The sequence below is a fragment of the Rattus norvegicus genome, chromosome 1 (assembly GCF_036323735.1).
Source record: "Rattus norvegicus strain BN/NHsdMcwi chromosome 1, GRCr8, whole genome shotgun sequence".
NCBI classification, from domain to species: domain Eukaryota; kingdom Metazoa; phylum Chordata; class Mammalia; order Rodentia; family Muridae; genus Rattus; species Rattus norvegicus.
The window spans coordinates 133,456,154-133,477,635 of record NC_086019.1 but is presented as its reverse complement, the minus strand read 5'-3'; the positions used below and the strand labels follow the sequence as shown (position 1 = coordinate 133,477,635).

Sequence of the window (21,482 nt, the reverse complement as noted above, 5' to 3'; positions counted from 1 at the left end):
AGTGCAGGCCTGAGCATGGCTGGCAAAAACACCCACTCTTCCTTTTAAAGATGCTAGACACTATGTCTCAGTGTCCTTCAGTTGGCCTTTTCAAGTCTCTCCAACGGTAGGAAGTAGCCATAGGCCTTTCCTAATGGCTTTGGGCCTATGATCTCTACATATGCAAAGGTTGGGAGGTTTTGTTTGTTGCATTTGTTTCTTTGTTTGTTTGTTTGTTTCAACTCAGAGTTTTCCTCTATAAGGCCCCGTCTGGCCACACACACACACACACACACACACACACACACACACCATGCTGTGATTATAGGTGTGCACCACAGCACACAGTTCTTCGAGCGTATTCCTTAAATACACTCATCCACTGCCGCATAGCCCTGGCCTGTAGATATTTTATTCCTTCCCACAGAACATACCCTTGGTTACTTTCTTTGCAGAGGTAGTGCTCCTTGTACGTAGGGCAAGTGCTGTACTACTGGACTACATTCCCGGTCCTTTACTGATTTTTTTATAGCTTCAGCTAGACACATGATCTTAGAAAATTGGCATCAGGTCAGCTGACATCCTGGTTTGGTTAAATGTCTTGGAAGGTTTAAGATGTTTACAGGTGCCGCAACATTTTGAAACTCCAGAGATGCATCTCTGAGATCTCTGTGTCCACCTCTTGAACCTGAGCTGGCCTCGTGAGTGGTGAAGCCAACTCAGCTACACCATGATTACGTTTCTACCTTGTCCTGGGACATTCACTTTTTAACCACTGAGCAGCTGCAAGAAGGATAACAACGAGATGGCAAGGCAACTCAGACTGCAGGGAATGACCCTGTTCGGGCATTCCCCCATCTGAGGGAGCGACAATCGCTGACCAGCATCAAGCACCAGAAGTGCAAAAGGGAGCCATAGAAAAGTCAGCCTTAGCTACCTGCCAGCCTCAATGTCAGGAAAGCCTCTGAGACCACCCAGCTCCTCCCAGGTGACCCTCAGAACCACGACTGGTTGTGATACAGTGAAGGTCGTGTTTTTATATTAGTAAGTTTTAGGGTGGTATGTTGTACCGAAAGGTAATAGAACCACACATACTTGATTCTCAATGAGGATTTATTAAGTTTGTTTCAATAGCAAACGAAGGAAGGCAGTCTTGTCTCTACCTTTTTCTCCTTTTGCTCTTCTAGTGTGCATAGTTTTGTCTATCTATCATCTATTCTATCTATCTACTTTCCTATCTATCGATCATCTATCACCTATCTACTTATCTATCATCTATCTATCTATATAGCTAGGTCTCTCTTCAAACATGTATTAAAAGGCCGTGTTTTCTTTTGCGTTCATGCGCAACAAAATTCAATTAAAAAAAAATATGATAGCTAATCGCCTTTCCCTGTTCCCTGCAGACTTTGTTCCTTCTCTCTGTAGTATCTTTGCATCTTCTGTGTACTTTTTAGGTCATAAAACTAAGAACAAGATACTCTACCCCATGATGCTCTTGGCTCTGAGGTCACCTCATCTGGAAGGCACTGTTATTTTTGGCCACTTTTAACCCTTCTTGCCGATGTTCCGCCCATCTGTGGCAGGAGCTCCCACTCCCTTCCCAGGGCAGTCCAGGAGGTCTGCAGATAGCAGCTGCATCAGGAAGGAGCCTGCGGAAGACAGCAAGCAGGGTGGTCAGAAGAGACATCATGAACACACACAGCCTCCAGCCAGGCAGTGTAGGTGGTGAGGCAGAGACACTGTGGTCTGGAGACCTGCCTGGATCCAAGTTGAGGTGACTCATACCATGGTGGCCAAGCAGCTGATAAACCATGGAGACTGGGGAACACACAGAAACTGGACCATCAGTTTTCCTCCATCTTCTGCATGGAGGGGTCTGCTCCATCTATAGTGACTCCAAAGACTGTGCTGGAGTGTTACACTGCAACGAGCCTAACATCAGCACCTGTCAACAGACGCTTGTCCCTGCACGAGGCGAGGACACAAAATTCTGGATGAGCGCGGACCTCAGTAGAGGGCATGAAGAAGCTACCCCAGGAACTGCAAGCATGCGGCTAAAAGGACACTCTGCAGGGTTGGCTGGCTACTCTAGCAACAGGCAAAACCGTGTCGCCTCGGGTCAAGGAGAAAGCCCTACAGCTCAAAATAGCTGCCCTCTCCAGCTGCCAGAGCATCTAAAATTATACCATTGAAGATTTATTTCTTTGCGCACCTCACCTTGGTTAGGGGTGGATCTGGGAAGAGACCCACAAAATGTCTTCACATGAAGGTGCAAAAGGCCTGTCAGCCCCTCCGAGTTATTCAGGGCAGGGAAAGGAGGGAAGTGTTGAAAGGCCAGGAACCAGGCAGAGGAAGTGCTGGTGAGCGACACTAAAGGGCAACCTCTCCTATTTCAGACTTTCACCCAGAAGGAGCCTGGCCTGCAGCTACATCCTCAAACCAAGGCCCGAGCAATTTGCCAGTAAATTCGAACCATGCATGTAAACAATCCTAATAATTTATTGAGATGCCTTTTAAATACATGATTATGCAGGGTGGTGCATGACTCTACTTCAAATTCCCTCTGTAAGGGGGGGACGGGGGTTACATTAAGGAACAAGTAGAAAGAATCGTGAGAGGCTACACAAGGAAGTGGTATATACATACCACATTGGAATGTAGTCCTGGGAAAGCTAAAGACAGGTAATTGGGTCAAAGTGTGGTTTCTAGGGAGGGATTGACTCAGAAATTCAGGCAAGGACTCTGCCTTTATGTGTAGACAGCAGGATAATCTGACCCCAGATGAAGAAGCATTAACTAAAGTAAAAGCAAGCAATCACCTTCAGTGCCAACGAGTAAGAACTCCGTGTGACTCCATCTTTGAAATCCTTAAGAAACAGATCACAAGCTCAGGAAGATGCCCAAAGCTAGCGCTGAGGGCGGACACTTTCAAGGAGCCATTGATGGGCAGTCAGTAGAAGCAGGGATAAGTTAAGGAACTGAGAAAGCACAGAGAAAACAAGGAAGAATCAAAGACCAGATAGTTGGTGCAGCTGTGGGCGTGGCTTTTGGCACACGGCTGAAGTAAATCCTGTGTAAGAACGATTGCAAGGATAACCAGATCTCTTAGTCGCAGGATGTACCTTGGTCTGGAAAGTGTTTGACTAGAATGCAGGAAGTCCTGGCATTGACTCCCAGCACTATATAAAGGGACATGGAGGCACACACCTGTCATCCCAGCACTTGAGAGGCAAATGTGAAGAATCAGGCGTTCAAGGTCATCCCCAGCTTTTTAATGAATGTGAGGTCAGCCTGGACTGCTCAAGACCTTATCTAGAAACAATTTTTTAAATAAAATGAAGTCCAAAGTTCTACAGCATTTACATCATTTGGCAGTTTTTAAAGAACTTCCAAGGCCCCAGGGAGTGGGGAGGCCTGGGGGGGGGTGGGAACATCCCTCTTGGAGACAGAGGAGGAGGAATGGGATGAGGAACTGTCAGAAGGTGGACATGGAGGCAAATAATGACTAGACTGTAGAAAGAATGTAAGAGAGAGAGAGAGAGAGAGAGAGAGAGAGAGAGAGAGAGAGAGAGAGAACTTCAGATAACGGTACCTAAATACTTAAAGTCCCAAGAAAGAAGAAAACTTTCTTCCTATTTTTATGAAGAAGAATGATTTGGGTGCAAGCAATAAGGTGACCTGCCCAAGGTCACCTAGCTGCTTAGATAGAGCACCTTAGGTCTTGCAACTGGAATCTTTCTGGCTAAATTCCTTCCTTCATCTACTCCAACACGCTTGGGAGTTATGAGAAGCATTAGAGAACTGTTCCTTCCAGACCTAGTGTGACAAGGTTACTAAAATGACCTTTCATAGTCTTGGTTCATTCACATACTTAACAAAAACCACAGAGCCACAGAGACATCTTCTGGGATGTCATATAGACGTCTGAGAGGTGGCCTGACCCAACTACCCCCTGTTCACCCAAGGACCCTGAACTCACACAGTGTTCAAGTCCCTTCAATTGCATGATATGGAACTTGATATAATGTATGCGCATGCTTGCGTGCACGTTAATGATTTGCAGATAGTTATACTCAATGCAATGTAGATGCTATGTAAATAATTGTAGTGCTACAGATTTTAGAAGGGGGGGAAAAAACCAGCAAGAAACCAGGCCAAGTCGGGTAGACTTTGAGGATGTGGAGGATGGATAGATCTTTTTTGACCCTGAAATGGCACCTTATAATTTATACACTATGTTACTGCCCATTTCCTCTCAAGAAAAGTCAGGTCCTTCTGAACAATGGCCTAGTCTTATTCAAAGCTGTCTCTCCAAAACTGAAACAGTTCCTACACAAATAGGTACTGGGTAAATATTTATTTAATAAATCACACTGAGTATCAAGAACAGCTTTTGGACCAATGCCTGCTCTGTGTCCCAGGTAGCATAAAACCACTTAGTCAAATCACCTCGCTTAATCACTATTATAAGTGACAAGACAGAAAATAGTGAGAGAAGATGGGGTTTAGTAATAGGTAAGAAAGTGCCAGGAGACGTGAAGCCCTGTCTTTATCCTGTTCCACTTAAGTCAGGAGCACTGGCCACGTTGCGATGTTAAAAGGCAACAAATTTAAAACGAATAAAGGAAATATTTTTAAAGCAGCGTATAATGCACCTTTGGAATTCACTGCTGCAGGATATTATTGAGGGAAATAGTCTAGCAAGATTCAAGAAAGGATTAGACATTTATATGAACGGGAATAATATTGGCAGTTACACTAACTAGGTTAAAAAGTTACAAGGCATGCCCGTCCTGGGCTCCGGGGCATAACTGTGCACCACCTGAAGTGGGGAAGGAATTTCCCTTGCTGGTGGAGCATTGTGTAATTGACCAGATGCATGAGTGCACATAATTTTTGCCATCTTTCGTAGCAGAGGCAGAGAGCACGGCTAGGGGAGACGTTTCTGGGGTAGACGATGATGGTTTCTGGGGTAGACGATGACCTCTAAGCATGATAGGGAGAGAGCACTTGGTGTCTTCAGGGATTTCACCTGAGAGTTTTTTTTTTTTATTTTTTCAATTTCAGAAAATGGAAATAGCAAAAATAATTTCCGTCTTCCAGATGATAAAAATATTGTGAGACGGAGTAGTCATGGGGTGGGCATAATCTCATCAGAGGCACGGGAACGAGAGTTGGCAGGCTACTTCCAGAGCCCTGCGCCTCAGAATCCTCATGGAGACTCACACACAGGCATCATCTGCCCCATTGTGTCATCTAGGACTGTTATGTCTTACACATGTGCACTTATGACGTATGCATGGAACAACACTACCTTTCTCCGTGTACCAACAAGAGCAGCTCTTAATCTCACCCTAGGAAGCGTTTGTCCATCAGAGCCAGCTTTGCTGGTAGGTTCAACCTCTGACTGTTGGTTCAGTGTGCCGGGCGTTCTTTCACTGTCCTGCTGAACACCCGATGGCGGGTTTTAACTGGAAATCGAAATCTACAAGAACAAAGTGTCATATTAAACAGAATGCTGAAGGGCAGACGGATAGCTAGCCCACCAGCTACACGGCTCACCATAAAGCCTCACAGACTGAGTTTTACCCCTGTAACCCACACGAGACAACTGACTCCTTTGATTTACACATGAACAGTGGTGTGTGTGTGTGTGTGTGTGTGTGTGTGTGTGTGTGTGTGTGTGACACATAAATAAACAAATGGGAATTAAAGTTTAAAAACATGATATAATTGAAAGTACTGAAACGTGCTGAGCAATCGTGGTGCTCGCCTTTAATCCCAGCATGTGGGAGCTAGAGGCAGGCAGTCATCTGTGAGTTGTAGGCTAGCCTGGTCTACAGAATGAGTTCCCGAACACTCAGGGATACACTGAAAAATCCTGTGTCAGAGACAGGGGGAGGGGAAGCCTAAATTATTCAGAATCATTACTTTATAGTCTCAGCCACCCATCCAAGGGTGAAATGCGTTCTGAAGAAACTGTGTCTATGTTTGGAGCACTAGGAAAAGGACTCTCTCTCTCTCTCTCTCTCTCTCTCTCTCTCTCTCTCTCTCTCTCTCTCTCTCTCTCTGTGTGTGTGTGTGTGTGTTACATTCCATACAAATAGATAGATGATAGATATATTGGTGGGTAAGATTAATGATTGATAGATAGATAGATAGATAGATAGATAGATAGATAGATAGATAGATGCATGTATGTATGTAGAGATAAAAGAAAACTTACAGGGCAAATCTTAAAGTAAACAGATACACCAAAGATGTTATTGATGGATGTGTTTTTCTGGAGAAAGTGTCCACAAATTCCACTAATATTTCCAGATATGTTCTCACATAAAACAAGTTTTTAAAAACACTGTTCTGGGCCCCAGTCCAAGACAAAAGTCTCAAATGGATCTAGATGCTTTCCTTTCTGTGACCTTTGGACCTCGCTATGTAAGAGTTGTTTCTTCGGGCCTCCCTTAAACTGGCAGAATATCAATTAGATCCTCTCGGCTGAAGATTATTCACACAGCGCCTACATCTCATGCACAGGAAAGCTTTAAGCCTAGCTCCTGATACCACTGGACATTTTGTTAATTAGTTGCAGATAAGCACTTACAAATTTGCCTATTTTCCCTGGATATAAGCTCTTCTGTTTACTTTTTCCACATGATTATTATACAATCTTATTATCATCAGATCATAGGTAGCTCAAAACCATGTTTTTATAAAGATTTAAGGGCTGGAGACGCAGCTCAAGTTTACGAACTGCTTGTCTTGCATGCATGAAGTCCTGGGTTCGTTCCACATCCTTGCATAAATTGGACATAAGAGTACAGTCACGCACTCTTTGTACCAGTACATTTAGGATGTTCTTGGCTACAGACAGTTTAAGGTCAGCCTAAGACAGAAGAGACCCAGGGGTTGGGGAGGGAAGGGATAGGGGAGGCAGCCATTAGTGTAGTCCTTGGGTTTGACAACAGTCCCTACGACAGCAATATGGCACGACCTTGTCACTCTTCTTCATTAGACAATAAGAATTAGTATTGATGAGCAAAAAGGAAACAGAAAAGAAGAGAAAAGGAGTAAGAAAGGAAAAACAACAACTTTTTAAAAAGGTGACCTTTGGCTTCTGTGTGTCTCCTATCCATGGGGACGAACGTGTAAATCATGTAGATTTCCATTCTCGGGTCCCAAACCAGGTTCCTCCCTGGAGCCTTCTCCCAGCCTTGTACCAACCCATCTCAGAAACAGCTCAGGGGTGGGGAGGCGGCTCAATGGGTCAGAATGCCTGCTGAGCGAGCATGAGAACCTCAGTTCAGATCCCTCAGGAAAAGCCCAGGTGTGGCCTTTCCAGGCTGTAATCCTAGCCCAGGGATGGGGGCGGGAGGTTCAGAAGGATGACTGGAGCTTGAGATGGAGAATAAACAAAAGGACACCTAAATAATGACTTTCTCCAGCGTCTTTCTGTGTGTGTGTGTGTGTGTGTGTGTGTGTCTGTCTGTCTGTCTGTCTCTCTCTCTCTCTCTCTCTCTCTCTCTCTCTCTCTTCCTCCTCCTTCTCCCCTTCTCCCTCTCCACATGCTCTGATTCTACAGTTGCTAACCTTATCAATTCTGACAGAACAAAGTTAAAGCAGGAAAGGGCAGCCTCCCGGACTCCTGGTCTTCTGTCACATGTCCAGTCATCCTCATGAGAGTCAGAGGGTCCACTGTTAACCAACAGTGTGTAGATGGAGCAAGCAGGACCAGTCCTAAGAGAAAAGGAACCTGATGAGACCAACACACAAATATTTTCCTTTGAGGTGGAGGAAGCCCAGCCCATATGTGACCACAAGCCACAGAAGGTGAAACCTGATGAGGCCTGTCACCCGAGCTCTGGAGGGATAATGTGGAGAAGCAGTTGGTTTGAGCAGCTTTTCAAGAGCCTCTGCTAATAACCAGCTTTGGGAAGGGATGACAGAAAAAGAAAAGAAAGCGCAAGCACTTTGCTCTATGGTGCTAAATTTATTGCCTGGAAAAGGAGGAAAGCAAACAGCACAGACATGGAAATCTTTTGACTTGTGGAAATCAAATAAATGGTTTCTTTCCTCCTTTGGACACCAAGGCCAGCACATTCACACAAAGTCTACACAGGCATTGTTCTAGAAGAAGCCCAACCTTCATGCTCATCTCTGCAAAGACTCTGATTAGATTCTCTTCCAAGTCAACATGACTGATACAGTTCATTCGGCAGCTCTTTTAGGTCCATCACCATGAAGCACTCTCAGGAAAGGCACAAGTCTTGCCTTTGTGTGTGTGTGTGTGTGTGTGTGTGTGTGTGTGTGTGCATGCGCACACGCGAGTGCACACACACAGATAATATGGTGAATGTCTCAGAATCACGTGCTGGCTAGTAGCTTGTGAGAATTAGCTACACCAACATGGCAGTCTGTCCTGGCTCCACTGATCCCCTTACACCTACCAAAAGATATGTCTAGAAACACGCAACTTGTTCATGGTGGATGGAATAAGGATGCCCTTGATTTACTACCTAGGTAACCCTGTGCACACATATACACTTTCTAGACCTCTCCTCAGCACCTGGACCATTCACTGGAGATAATCTCACCTCCATGTCAGAGTCGTGCAGAGAGAACTACCAGACCCTCTCACGGAGAAGTCCTACACACACTCAAAATGTCTGCCTACACATATGTCTGTACTGAGTATTTCTTAAAGTCAATTTTTCCTACCATCTTCACAGCCCACAAGGTGAGTTTTGGAAAAGTCAATCAAGAAAGGAAGGAAAGAAACATATTTTCTTCTCCAACAAGTAAAAGCAATTAAACGTCAAATATTAACTGTTCCTAGGAGTAAATTTTTTAAATGGGTTAAAGGCTCAGCCATTATAGACCTCCAATATGTAATTTCTAAGAAAGGACCAGGTAATATATTTTTTTTAATTAAGTGGAAGATAAAATGCTAGAGCGACGTGTCCCTTCAGAAAGCACTTTTTTATCCATTTCCAGTGGCTTCCAATTGCATCATGCCTTTTAAGAGGAGCAATTTGTTTAACATCCCTTTATTTTTCAACCTTCACATGTGAGAAGCATTGATTTATGATTCTGCTGATTAAAGCACTGGTGTCTGAAGCAATAATGATTTCAATTATGGAACTTCCACCAGCGTGCGTTATTCTGATTTTCTCTCCATTCTCACCACATTTCCATTCGCTAAAGAAGGGGGTCTGAGTAGATGATGTAATTTTTAAAAGCCCCTGGACTAATTTAATATCAGGAAAGAATGTATGGACAGATGGACTGATGTTCCATTTTGGATTATGGGGATGTATTGTATTTTAATATGCCCTGACAAACTCTCAAACAGCTCCCTGGTGAGCCCCTACCTGATATCATTAGGGTTATTTAGTGCTTGGAGCCTGCCCGATCCCCACTGGAGCCGCAGTGAACTCGTCGGAACCTGCACACTCCATTCACTCCACGTCTAGGGTCATGCTTTCTTTTTATGCTGGGCTGGAAGAAACAATTAAGCTCATGGTTAGATTTTTAGCTTGTTGAAGTCGATGCAATGCACCCAACGCTGTCTTCCAATCCTGATGGGCCCTGCCGCTCAGCTCTTCACTATTGTAAAAAAGAAAAAAAAAAATAATTACTCAATGTTCACTACTCTAAAAAAATTTAATTACTTAATTCTTTAAAATATTGAGAAAATTAGCTGTTAAGAAAGAAACTTTTAGTTTAGCTTACAGTTACAGTGGTTATCTGTCCACCATGAGGTGATCTCATTGCTCTGGGCTTTTAATGACAGATAACATCATCGTTGGAAGATGTGGCAGAGGAAAAACCACATATGGCACCTGTCTTGTTAGGGTTTTACCACTGTGAACAGACACCATGACCAAGGCAAGTCTTATAAGGACAACATTTAATTGGGGCTGGTTTACAGGTTTAGAGGTTCAGTTCGTTATCATCAAGGGAGGAACATGGCAGCATCCAGGCAGGCATGGGGCAGGCATTGCTGAGAGTTCTACATCTTCATCTGAAGGCTGCTGGTGGAAGACTGACTTCTAGGAAGTTAGGACATGGGTCTTAAGCCCATGGTCACGGTGACACACCCACTCCAATAAGGTCACACCTCCAAATAGTGCCACTTCTTCGGACAAGCATATTCAAATCATGACAGCACCTAAAAGGAAGATGAAGGGTCTGAATATCCCCCTCCAAGGCAAGCCTCCAAATGGCCTAACTTCCTTCCAGTAGATCCAACCTCTTAAGAGCACCACCACTTCTCAAAAACCACATCAGCTGAAGGACAAGCCCTCTACAACATGGGCCTTAGGAGGATACTCCAGATTCAAACTACAGCAGAGCTGGGCATCGTCCATTAGGCCAGGCTAGGAAGCAAGACACTGAAGTCAGGCTGAGGTCATGAACAAGGGAATGCCCCCATGCATGAATGCAGCTTGTGACCTCAAGGAGGGGGTACAATGAAGACAATCTAAGAACACTTGTTACTCCTTGGCTATCAAGCTCTTGAGGCAAACTGAAATTTCTCCAGGAATCTTATTTAGGGAGAAGAAAAAGATTTATAGCCTGGTGTCAACCAGACAAGCAGCGTGTCTCCCCAGAAGAGATTTCACCTTTGCAGACCACCTTATTAGAAGGAACTGAAGCAAAAATGGTGATCATGGGCAGGGCCGCATCCTGACCAGGACTGATTAGTCAGACACAGCTTCTGCCTTCCATTTAGACCTAAATCTTGGGGCTGGAGAGATGGCTCAGCGGTTAAGAGCACTGACTGCTCTTCCAGAGGTCCTGAGTTCAGTTCCCAGCAACCACATGGTGGCTCACAACCATCTGTAATGAGGTCTGGTGTGCAGGCATACATGCAGTCAGAACATTGGAAATATAATAAATCTTAAAAAAAAAAACCTAAATCTCATGGCAGAACCTCAGAGATGGACGAGGAAGTGTCACCTCTTTGTTCTTCTCCTCATGAGACATCAATCAAATCTCCTTCTATTACATTTCTCTACTAAATTGTCTCTTGAGTTGGCCAATTGAGGCGAGGTTGTTGATCGTACTTTGTTAGGGATTCTAGGATCTGGGAATGACCCTAACAGCGGCAATGCAGCCAGTCCTATTTTTAAAGACAGAGTCTTACTTTATAGCCCAAACTAGTTACAAACTATGTAACCTAGACTGGCCTTAATCTCCTAATCCTCCTGCCTCAGTCGCCCTAGTGTTTGGATTACAGGCACACACCGTTACTCCTGGTCCCCCATTCACACTTATTAAAGGTATCATCCGGTGAAGAAGTGTTGTGTAATAAGATCAGCTATTCCTGTGTCCCAGGAATTGTCATCACAGGAGTCTGTGAACCATGGAACCACGCCTTTGAATATTTCAAAGAGAACTAGAAATTTATAATGTACCATTAACGTTTCTCTGGTTTTCAGGATTAGAGCCACACTCCCCAAATGCAGCCTGGCTTTGACTGCTTGCTTGTTGGTGTACAAGTGGCAGACTTACCTCGTTATCGGAAGGGTGTGCACAGCAAGACATCACATTCTGCGACTCTGTCAAAAATTAACAACTTGGATTTGGATTAGGAGTTCAGTGTGTATCAGCACGAGAGAGAGAGAGAGAGAGAGAGAGAGAGAGAGAGAGAGAGAGAGAGAGAGAGAATGAATGGGGCTTGATGACTGTCAGCCTAGCCCCACATTCAATGAGAAGTCCTGTCTCAAAAGATAGAACATGACACCCAATGTCCTCCTGTGGCCTCTGCATCTGCCCACATATGTACACATATACCACACATGCATACACCACACACACACACACACACACACACACACACACACACACACACACATTGACAAAATATTTTTAGTCTGCTCTTTCAAAAACAGTTAAATAGATTGTTTACATACCAAGAAACAGGTGCTAGACATTGAGAATGTAAAATAAAATACAGTACCATTTTTCACCTTCAAGTGGCTAGCATTTCTATCTGTGTGAATTATGAAAGATTTCAGGTTTACAAAAATTATAAAGAAGTGCCACCTAACATTGAAGCCAAATCTATCACATTTATTTTTAGGCAAGAACCTCCTTTGTTACCCTTCAAGTAAATTATTTTGTCCCTATGCTCGGATTTGAAACTTCATTTTAATTTGAGAACTGGCCTTCTGACTGCCAAAGCCTATGTAGGACATCCCTCCATTAACGTGTCCAATAACAACTGGAAGGGAAAGTTGCAGTCATACCATGACGTTTTTCTTCATCAAATCAATGCTACGGAATTTTTAATTGAGCACTGGTATTACTAAGCCGTCCCAGGATTTAAACCTAGTTCTTAATCTAGGTGATTCTATGCTACTATAGTTTTATGGAAACTGGTCAGCCAATGCTATACCCATTAATCTTTCTGGAAAAAAAATCATCTTAATAATTTTCTTTTTCAATTGAAGGAACAGAAACCCCAAGACACAAATAAAAGCATTCAAGGTCTAGTCACTGAGTTTGTAACTTAGAGCTTGAAATATTATATCCAAAATTGCTTCTTGGAAGAAAATCATATCAGTTAATATTCCTTCCCGTTAAACTTTATTATCATTTCTCAGAGTCTTCCTTGAAATGCTTCAAAGTACTTCCCCTGAATTGCATGTGGGGTCCCTGTTGTTATTATTGTTGTTGTTGTTGTTGTTGTTGTTGTTGTTGTTGTTTTTCCTTGCAAATCTATTCATTGCCTCCTCTGAGGGCCTCTGAGGGGATAAGCTTAATGTAAACCTCTCAAACTATACTACCCCGTGAGGGACTGGGAAGAAGTCAATCATTGTCTGTGGTACACTCAACTGGACTCATTTGAACACAACACTTCGTTCATCTTCTTTTTACAACAGTCAACAAGAGATCTTATCTTCTTTTGCACACAACATTGCCAGCAACACCTTGGCACACACCTCCCTATCCTTACATTCCCTTCTGCCCACCTCCCCCCCCATAGTGATCTTGTGAATCTCTCCCCAGGGCCATTCAGTCAGTCATCAGTTACATACTCTACCTGTTCTAGGTGCTGGAGATGGAGTAGTGGAGAGAGCATCTAAGTCTTTTGACTTGATTTGCACTGTTGGTCATTCTTAAAGGATCACAGGCTTCCGTAAAAGTAAGTCTCTTTGGGAGTTCTTCCCCAGGGTCCTCATGTGGAAAAAGGAAGGAAAAAGATTGAGAAAGAAGTGACTTGCCCAGGCATACAGCTCTTCCCTGTCATTTATAGTCCCATGTTCTGTTCCTCTTCTCTCACAGGCATTACTTGCAACAGTTCTGGTCAGGTTTCTATTGCTGTGATAAAACACCATGACCAGAACAACTTAGGGAGGAAAAGGTTTATTTGGTTTACGTGCCCAAGTCACACACTGAGACAATTCTGAGCAGGAGCCTGGAGGCAGGAACTGAAGCAGAGGCTATGGAGGAATGCTGCTTACTGGCTAGCTGCTTTACCTACATGTATGTATATGCACCACGCATGTGCCTGGTGTCTGAAGAGATCAGTAGAGGGCGCTAGATGCCCTGAAGCTGTGAGCCACCATGTGAGTGATAGAAGTTAAACCTGGGTCCTCTGCAAAAGCAACAAATTCACTAAACTGCCGAGCTACCTCTCCAGCCCCTGAGGTTGCGTTTTGTACAGCCTAGGACCACTTGCCTAGAGGTGACACCACCCACAGTGGACTGGGCCCTCCTACATCAATCATTGATCAAGAGAATGCCCTACAGACTTGCTGACAAGTGAATAAGATGGAGACGTTTCCCCCAAGTGAAGCTCTGTCTTCCACGATGAGTACAGCTTGTGTCAAACTAACAAGTAACTAGTCAGCACAGTTCTTAACCTAGAATCTTACTTTGTATTTAACTTCAGCCCAGATTTACTTCAGGCTGGACCTGTATAATTCAAAATCCAAAGTCTGGATTGCTCCACACCCCAAAACGTTTTGAGCGCTGATGTGATGCCACAGGTGAAAAGTCCTACACTTAATTTCATGTGGCAAGTCACAAAGGAAAGGCAGCTGTGGTAAATATGTGGTCCAAGGTGTACAAAAAACAAACCAAACTCCCTTTAGACTCGAGTCCCATCCGGAACACAGATCATTATGTGCGTACAAATGTTCCAAAATAGGAATAAAACATGGGTCAGTTTTCATAGCCAGCACGTCACATAAAGACTTCTTTAAAGCCTTAATGAAAACTTGTTTTGTGTGGACCCCTGATCATTGCCAGAGACTGAACAGCAAACCATAAGCGTGTGATGTAGACCCATCATCTGCAAAGGATTCTTTCCCAAGGGCCACTACAAAGAGCAAACAGAACCAGAGGCAGTGAAGGTACTCAGCTGAGATCCTTGCCATCCAGAGAGCTGGTCCAGCCTGCTCCTAATGCGTGGTGTTAACTCTGAAGATGATTTCTATCTAATTCAGGATGTAAGCCATGGGAGGGTATAATCTATTGCACACAGGGAAGTTTGTCAATGTAGCCTGCTATGAAGCTCATTTATATTCAAGGACTAGTCCTGTAAACATCAAAACTCACATGGGGTACATTCCCATGAAAACCTCTAAGTGGCAGTGGACACTCTTGTCCCAGGCCCCAGCTGTGAAAAGGATTTGCATGTAACTGAGTGAGTTCAAGGAGCTGATAGATTGTACTGATGTCTCTGCAGACATTAGGGTTGACATAGGCTACACATTCATACATTTATACACAGATATACATTTAAAATACTAGCCACAGTTTAGATGTATTTTCAGTACCTTGGTGGACCAAGCTGAGGCTGTAAGTGGTAACCAAAGCCATTAAAGAAGAAGCTAGGGGGATTTTGGGGTTGTTTTGTTTTGTTTTGTTTTTTTTAATGTGGTCTTCCAGGAAACTGCCTCTGGACATAACTAGAGAAAATTAACACAATAAGTAAAGCGTTATAGAACAGCTATTAACTGATTACACTAATAAAAACCAAATGGGGGCCTCGAGTCTGCCCCTCCGGGAAAGCTGGACAGATAAAATAAACAAGGTAAAATATGGAGCAAAGGATAATTAATTTTAAACAATAATAATACAGTTACCTCCCACCATATTTTTTTAAAGTAGATTTCAGTCTTTGTGTAGGGAAAGACAGAAAAAAGTTCATATCCTTTCTCAGGGTCTAAGTTTCATACTAATAGGGGTGTTTCCCTGGGCAAACAAATTGGAGAAATTAAGACATGCTGACAAGTTTCTTAAACTCTGAGCACATGAGCACAGTGATTTAATAGACCGCCAGTATCAAAATGTCTTCCTTGGAGAAAAGCTGGGTCTTCATGAGCAAAAAACGGCTTGTCCTGGTAGTGTGAAACAACAAGTTAGGTCCAAGGGAACCTGACAGGCAGTAGAGAAAGGATAAAACTACCTGTTCCTTCTACGTTGGGTAGAAGTTTAACCTGAACTGCCACTACTTCTCTTTCTATTGCCTAAATCGTAAAACTCTTGAATATCTGAGGAATTGGCTCTATGAAGGGAGGAGTCATGGTGGAGAAGGAGCTTCACTTTCTATTTGTTGACTAAAATACCATCCACGTTTCTGCCTTCAAATTCAATAGTCCTAACAGTCACTGTAGTAAGTGTGTGCTGGGTGACATGTGTCAAACTAAACGCTTAATTGGAGTTCCTGCATTATCTCACAATTTGTAGGTGAAGATATGCAGGCAGAGAGTGACACCGTGACATGCTCAAGGAACCCCCATCATTAGGCCCCCACCCACTCAGGAGGCATCCACCAGCCTGCCCTGAGATAGGTACCCCAGCTTTGTCAGACGCTGATGGTGTAGGAGGCTTTTCCCTCCCTCAGCCTCTTCTCGGTTATTGTTTTAACCAACCTAAACCCATGTAACCAATTCTTTTTGCTTGGCATATGCAAAACTGGGTTATTTTTACTTCCCACTGGCAAAAAGTCAGCAAATTCAAATGAAATGATAATTTCTATGTGAGAAAAATAGTTTAGCATTTCCTTAAAATGTGAAAATATAAAAAATCTCATGCAAAGACACTAACTTTTCAGTTGGCAGAAAATAGCCTGGTGTTGTCACATGAAAGAAAACAAGAGCAGCTCAGAACTTTGCTGTCTGAGAATTAAAGGAGACCGCTACTGCCAGGGGACAATGGGTATTCATGCATGAGAAGAGGAAGGGATGATACTTGCAGGAGATGTCTGTATATCCAGGGAACACTCAAGTAGAAAAGGGGTCACACTTATTCAATATTTGGAAAAATGTCCCAGGAGGCTTCCAGTGTGAGGGCTGACAAGCAGAAGGCTCAGGAAGGGAGATTTAAAGTTAAATGGGGGCGGGATATCCAACACCAGAACTGACCAAAAGCACAATGTGTTTGGGATTGCGTTCTCACTAGCAAAATGTTAGAGGCACTTCCAATAAGGAATACTTTAAATAGCATGGTGTTTCTTGCCTTGAAGTAAGACAGGGAAAAAAATCAAGAAGTTACATTTTTTTAGGCAGTAGGAGGAACAGAAAATTCATTGTCTATGGGTAATATTATCTGTCTAGACAACTCAAAAAGAACCAAAATTAGCTAATTATTGAAGTAAGGAACCAGTCAAATGGCAAATGAATAAACAAATAAATTTTCCCAGAAAACAGTAGTAAAATATAATAGAAAAATTACATGTGGGAAAGCACGGCATGTGAGATCATCTTATGAAGAAAAGGTGGAAGAGAAGGAGGAGAGGAAAGAAGAGGAAGAGGAAAAGAAGGAGGAGGAGAAGAGAAGGAGGGGGGAGGAGGAGTAGGAGGAGGAGGAAGAAGAGGAGGGGGAGGAGGAGGGGGAGAAGAAGAAGAAGAAGAAGAAGAAGAAGAAGAAGAAGAAGAAGAAGAAGAAGAAGAAGAAGAAGAAGAAGAAGAAGAAGAAGAAGAAGAAGAAGAAGTAGTTCCAAATGTATAGGTCATATAAAAAGATAAATGAGAATATGAGAATATGTGGTTTATTTCTGCATGAAATACCTCAAAACTGGAAACCTTAGACTGCTAACATAAATGGACAAATGCATTCTCTCACATTTTGAGTATAGCAGAGTCTTAAAGAGTAGCACACAAGGTCACAACTCCCAGGGAACTACTCAGCCAGAAAGAGCTTACCAAAAGGGGAAGGGTACTTAACAAAAAGAGAAGCACTGGGGGACCATGAAGATGGAAAGATGAGGAGATAAGATATAAAGACACAGAAAGAGGGCCACTAGCATACAGCTCTTAGAGAAATCATTTTATTAAATGAATTCTTACCACAGGACCAAAAACGAACTGTCTTCAGAGAACTGAGATTCTTAAATGGTTCCCAAATGGAAAAAGTCCCATTGTAAATATGCTAGAAGAAAGAGCAGGTTCACATGACCCCACCTTGAGACCCACAGAGCCTAGTCAGCCCCAAAACCAGAGAGAAGAGCAGAAGGCAGTTATCGTCTGCATTCGTGAACTCACAGAAGTGTGTCAACAGCTAACTTCTCAGAACAGTGTTCCCGATATCAGATAGTGAAGGGTTAATAGACTTAAGATTGATAGATGGATCTGATCAATTGGTTGACTTTTTGAGACCTGGAACCGACTTACTGTCAGGCTGGCCTTGAATTGTGAGCAATCTTCCTACCTCAGCCTCCTGAGCACTGGAATTACATATTAATGTTAGATACTAATAATGAACCCAAAATTACATTTTTTTAAAACATAGGCAATTTTAAACCAACAAATCACTCCATAGAACTGCCAGGCAAAAGTTAAATATATAAAAATCTTTCAGTGCACAGAAATGACTTTATATACAAAGCAAGGTAAATAACCAAGAAATGCAAGGAAAACTGGGCACACGGGCATGCTACTGCAACTTTAGGAATGTGAGTCTTGTGTAAGAGTGTTGCTGAAAGTTCCAGGCCAGCCTGGGCTACGTACTGACTCCAGTAGAGTGCTGGAGGGGAAGGAAGGGGATCATGGAGCACCACAAGGATATTTTGATGCTTCTGACTCCGTGCCTCTTCTTATTCTGATTTCTTTTACTTTTTCCTGTGGTCTCAGAACACTCTTGCAGTCTCCAGCACCATTTTATTGGCTCCTCCTGTGAGTGACAGGCCAGAGTGTCCCAAGAATCCTTAATGTATTTTGTGTCAGGGGCCTGTGGGTCACTAAGGTTATTAATAAACAGCGCCTCTTGTTCTAATTTTGGTCCCTCCTCTCCTCCATGCCTCTCCTGCTGCCCTGCTTTCTCTTTCAGCCCTCCTCTCTGACCCTTTTCCCCTCCTCCCTGACACAAAGCGGTCAGCCTGAATTTTAGCTTAACCTCTGGCACTTTTCCCATAATCCTGTTTCAATGTTGCTGGTCCTGTTACGTTTTCATGGGAAATTTAATTTTTAAGAAAACGCTTAGTGTCCTAAATCGATTTGATGCAGCCAGTACAGTCCTGTGATATTCCACACAGGCAAGGGAGAATGAAGGGATACCCAAAAGTGGGGCAAAACATGAACAAAAAAGCAGGAAGGTGCCTTGTCTTTCTCATGACTTTGTCTTAGACTAGCGACACCCACCTGAAACTCAGCCAGAACTTGAGAGGCAAAATAAAACGAATAGATATGAGGGGAGAGATAGAATACAGGTTTCTACTTTAGTATTTTAACACTTGGTTACAAACTAAACTTAGCATCACCTGTGAAGCCTGTAAACTTGATGATGGTTAGATGACAGGGATGAGCTTAGGTTTCGCTATCTGTGCATCCACTTTATGTTCCATTTAGAGATCGATTGATCTCCTGGATTTATGTTCGCAGCAAATCTTTTACTTTAAAAAAAAAAGCACATTTTATTTATCCATTTTGTGAGTGTAGGGTATAAGGGGCACTCGTGCCTCACATTCATGGGAAGGAAAGAGGACAATTTGCAGGAGTCAGTTCTCTCCTTCCGCCATGTGGATTCTAGAGCCCCCATCATGAGGTTTGGTGTTTTTCCTGCTGAGCCGTCATGCAGACGCAAATTGTCCCATTTCTTCTGACTTTATTATACAAATATAAATTGTTATATTGCAACCACTTCTCTCTTTCTCTCCCTCCCCCCTCTCTCTGTCTCTCTCTGTCTCTGTCTCTCTGTCTCTGTCTCTCTCTGTCTCTCTGTCTCTCTCTCTGTCTCTCTCTGTCTCTCTGTCTCTCTCTGTCTCTCTGTCTCTCTCTCTCTCTCTCTCTCACACACACACACACACACACACACACACACACACACAAATGTACCACTACCCCCCCCCCCGCAAGTGCTCTCCACAAACATACCAATTTTGGCTGTTACTTTCTTCTTTAAAAGAAATGCATGACTATGTGGCTGCAACTATGGAGAGAGGTCTCGGGTTGAGTTTTCCTTAACAGTGATAAAGCAGTGCTTTCACATAAGAAACTATGCAAGAAGCCCATGATTCTATGTTGAATTATTCATATCTTTCGAATTAACCCATTGTACTTTTACTCAGTCAAGAACACATCTTTTTCTTTCTTTTTAATGTGTTTAGAGTACCTTTTGGACATTGTCATGCAGAGCGATGAATTTTTTTTTTTTATTTTGCCATGTGATTCCAAACTGAGGTACGCATATTGTCAACTCTCTTTTCGTTTGCTTGGGTTTGCTTTTAATGAAGAAAGAAACAAGTCTAAAAAGGGGTAATTTTTCGTTACTAAACGAAGAATAGTGAAACCTATTAGTTTTGTAACATTGAAAGAATTCTTTCTGGCTTTGATCTCACCAAAATGAAGAGGTAAAAAAAAAAGTTGCATGTGAACTTCAAATTAATAATTGTTCTTTGGCTCTATGTGTAGGTGTTGGCTTGGTTTGCTGTTGTTGTTCAAGAGCCTTGGAGGTCCTAAAACTCACTTTGTAGACCAGGCTAGCCTCAAACTCAAAAACCGGTTGTTTTTGTTTGTTTGTTTTTTTGAGTTTTTTATTTCTTTGTAACAAGGTCTCACTGTTACTCAAGGTGATGCTCCTGCCTCGGCCTCCCCAGAACTCAGATTGCAGGTTTGTGCCACTGTGTCTAGATGCTAATTAGAATATTTCTTCAAAGGGGTCGTCTCCTTATTATCCACCGATCTGGAGGAGTACCAACTCAAAATGTAGAAGGAAGGTTTTGCTGAATGTCTACTAAGAATCCCAACACATGTTCAACAGTGGCCTGCAGCCATTCACCAGAGCATGTCCCTTCCTCTGAGGGCTTCCACACAGTGCCACCATGAATAAGTTATTGTCAGCCTCTGAATACAGATGAGAAAAAAAAAATAGGGCTTCCAGATGTCAAGCAACATCTCCAAGATATATAATTATCAGAGTACAAAGCAGGGATTCAAACCCAGGCTCTGCTTGTCAAAGTACCACTTTCAAATGGTCAGGAATAAATGGGACTTGAATGTTCACAGCCTGGAGGGTTGCAATGCCAAGGGCTTAGGATTACATCCTGGTATTATTGCAACCAAGGCTTGAGGTCAGGAATGTCTGATCACTTTGACAATATGATTTGAGACCCTAAAAAGCTTCCCAGGAATCACATTGGAAAGCCCTATGACTCTTTTCAGGGTGAAAGTATGTATACTCTATAGCACTCGAAGCAATGTGGCGTTTGTGCTTTTGTTCTATGATTCAAACAAACTAACAAACAAAACGGTGGCTGCTTCCAAGGTGTTCCTTTATATTTGATAGGTAAATAAAGGTTCCATATAAATGCTGTTTCCCCCCTCACATAATAAGCTAGGCTGCTACGTATGGTCTCATTGCATGGTATACACTTTCTTTTAATGTCCATTCTGTTTCTGCTTCTGATACCAGCCTGGGGCCCGCTGATGGTGGGAGAAGGAGAAGGAGGGTGTTGGGTATCCGACTACAGTTCTCAATGCTCCAGGGATAAAATTTCTTATGAAACCCAGCAGCCTTTTTGAAAGCCTTCAGCCCTTTTAAACACGGGGCCAGGTCTCTCTGACTAGCCAGGCCTGCTGCGGTCACGACTGAACTGGGTTAAATTTATGCGGCTGAAAACTCCCATTGAAGTATCTCCACGGCCCAGTTGGTGGGAGTTGTGTGTACACAGGCACAGACGATCTTGGCCTGCCGAGTGTCACAGCATCTCCGCCCTCGGAGATTATGGGTATGATATGGGCGAGCGTAATGGATAGGGCCGTCTGTGTACAAATTTCAAATGACTCGCCACACCCCTTTCAGATGGTTGCTGTCAAAAGCATTAGCATGTCACACACACACACAACAACTATGGATCACATTACCTGTGTGTGGCCTCGGCTCCCACAGAAAAGCTCCTCCCACGTCGTGCAGCAGGTGTGTGCATTGGGGGCTACCTATTGAACACACACAAAGGAACAAAGGCTGCTGACTTTCATTCTTTGAGCTCCCCTGTATTAACACAGAAACAGGGAAATGCCCAACCTATCTAAATGAGCATGGAGGGGAGT

General features: G+C 43.2%; 1 long non-coding RNA gene across 3 annotated transcripts in view; it reads right to left on the bottom strand.

Annotated features, from left to right (window-relative positions):
- LOC102553329 (uncharacterized) overlaps nt 1–21,482 on the bottom strand; it is a 70,884-nt gene that overhangs the window by 23,873 nt on the left and 25,529 nt on the right. For 2 of the 3 annotated variants that reach the window (XR_010063061.1, XR_010063060.1), the window contains exons 5-10: nt 13,031–21,368; nt 11,497–11,560; nt 9,351–10,150; nt 7,570–7,716; nt 5,336–5,467; nt 1,466–1,631 (exon numbers count right to left, since the gene is read on the bottom strand). This is a non-coding gene — a long non-coding RNA (uncharacterized LOC102553329). Of the gene's footprint in view, nt 1–1,074; nt 1,632–5,335; nt 5,468–7,569; nt 7,717–9,350; nt 10,151–11,496; nt 11,561–13,030; nt 21,369–21,482 lie in introns of those variants that run through there. The other variant, XR_010063059.1, reaches the window with a different exon arrangement.